Source organism: Sinocyclocheilus rhinocerous, unplaced genomic scaffold (genome assembly GCF_001515625.1).
Source record: "Sinocyclocheilus rhinocerous isolate Xijiao unplaced genomic scaffold, SAMN03320098_v1.1 scaffold232, whole genome shotgun sequence".
Lineage (NCBI taxonomy): Eukaryota > Metazoa > Chordata > Actinopteri > Cypriniformes > Cyprinidae > Sinocyclocheilus > Sinocyclocheilus rhinocerous.
The window spans coordinates 57473-59923 of NW_015641295.1; positions in this window are offsets into that span (position 1 = coordinate 57473).

Consider the following 2451-nt stretch of genomic DNA (forward strand, 5'->3'; position numbering starts at 1 on the left):
ACCTTCACTTTCACAACTGACTTTGAAAGCAGATGTGCTTAGGAAAAAATGGCAAGTGAATATGAAGAGATACAGTGACTTGGGAAGAGAAGAGAACAAAAGATGGGATACAGAAAAAAAGGAATATGAGAGGGAGGTACAGGAGAGAGGGGGCCTCAAGATACTGGGTATGTCTTTGGTGTTGAGCCTACACTGTAATTCCTCAAAGCCTCAAAGAGAACGAGAGTACAAGCGTTTTGTTCTGACCTACATTCTCAGATAAGAACAACAGCTTCAGTCCACGAGAGAAACACAAGCTCAGAAACTAGACAAAAAGTGGTTGTTTTATAATATTTAACTGAATAGTCACTTTGATAGTTTTCCACTGCATGGTTTTGTTGTACTTTTTGGATAAGACACTGGTAAATAAATTACATTTTACAAACAAACAAACAATTATATTATTATATTATATTATATTTTATTATAGATAATGGGCACTTTCACACTAGAGCAATTGGTGTGGACCTGAATACATTTGATGTCAGAGTTTGGTTGATGTGAAAGAGTATTTCTGAATTTTGTTAGGATTTATATCTGATTAGAAGTATAAATGATGGCAATAGAATAGAATAGAATATCAGATTCTAAATACCATATTGTCTGATATACTAAAAGTTTTGGTAGTAAAGCAAGGGAACCATATTTTCTTATTAAATGGATAGTTCACCCCCAAAAAAAGAAGAGAATTCTGTCATAATTTACATACCTTTGTGTCTTTCGAATCCATAAGACTTTCATCCATTTTTGAAACACAATTGAAGTTATTTTTAATGAAACCTGAGAGATTTCTGTGCTTCCACTGAAAGTCTACGCAACCACTTTTCTGATTCAAAACGTTCATAAAATCATTCACACATTCAAAAAAAGTTCAAAAAGTCAATCCACATGAATTGAGTTGTTTAGGCTTTTGTGCACATAATAACAAACCATATTAGTTAGTAGAAAATGTTTGAGCTTTCATGTTTACCGTATTTGAAGTGCTCTGTATATGTGCGTAGATCAGTGTTCCCAAGTGAGTGAGTCAGAATCGAACTTTGGTTTAAAGGGGTCATATGATGCTAAAAAAGAACATTATTTTGTGTATTTGGTGTAATGAAATGTGTTTATGTAATTCAATGTACAGAAAATGTACAGAAAATGTTCTGATTGTGAGTCAGAACAGCCGGCATTGTAGTCTACTCTACCAGGATCAGGAAACAGTCCTCCATAAAATGCGCTGGACACATCTGAATATTTGGGTTGAACTGTTCTGGAACAGTGTTGTAAATACAACTTAACCACTGATTTCTAGTTGTGTCCTCTTTTGGAAGGCCAAACAAAGTATTTTCGCTTTCGCAACGAAACACACAGCATCTTCACGACATGGCGATGGCGGCAGCAACAATACTACAGCGAGTATTGCGAACATTTGGGCGGTGTTATGCAAATCTTCCCACATCGTGACGTAGACATGTGGGGGCGTGTTAGAACGAGCCGTTTTAGGGGGGCGTGGACAAGTCTTAACTTTTATAAAGAATATCTCTTTGGATTTGAGACTTTAGTCTTTGCAACTTTAGGGATCTTATCTATTCACGAACAGCTTGTAACACTCCAAAGAGAAAGGAAAACTTGAAATCGCATCATATGACCCCTTTAACAATCAAACCAAATGTGCCATTTAAGAGCATTAATACATTAATTATGCCTAAATCTCACCAAGTTCATTTTTTTTCAGGGAGATAAGAAAAGCCTTAGATCAAGAGATGATGACATAAATCAAAGTTTAACAAGGAGAGGAACTCGCACACATAATGCTAGAAGATTTGGTAACACTTCATTTTGATGGTCCCTTTTGAGCATTCTGTTGGCAATAAGTAACTTTCCATCTACATGTCAGCAAACGGTCATTAGAGTATTAGGCCTAGTAGATTAGTCTGATTAATATCTGCTAACTCTTTATTGTGATGGTGGCCTGACATTCTACTGACTGTAAGTAACTTTGCAAGTAAGTATATGTCAACTTATTCGAACCCTAACCCTACCAGTCTACTACTGTACTAACACTCTAATGAGAGTTAGTAGATATGTAGGTGCAAGGTTACTCAACAGAATGTGTTAAAGGGACCATCAAAATAAAGTGAAACTGAAGATTGCTTATAAAAATTACTTTATTTAGAGGTCAGAAAGGTGCCAAAAAAAAAAAAAGTGCTCAGTGCAAAGACAAAACTTTTGTCATCAGTGTCACGATGATATAAATCACCAACTAATGGATGATACCTCTGGTCCCTGTCTCACATAGTGTCAGTCACAAGAATTATTTCAGCTCCAATAACTAATCACCCTTGAGTAAAGAGGGTGGAAAAAGGTGTCATACTTCAAGTTCCATTAATAGCCTCGAGTGCGGTTCCTGAGCATCACATCGGGGACCAA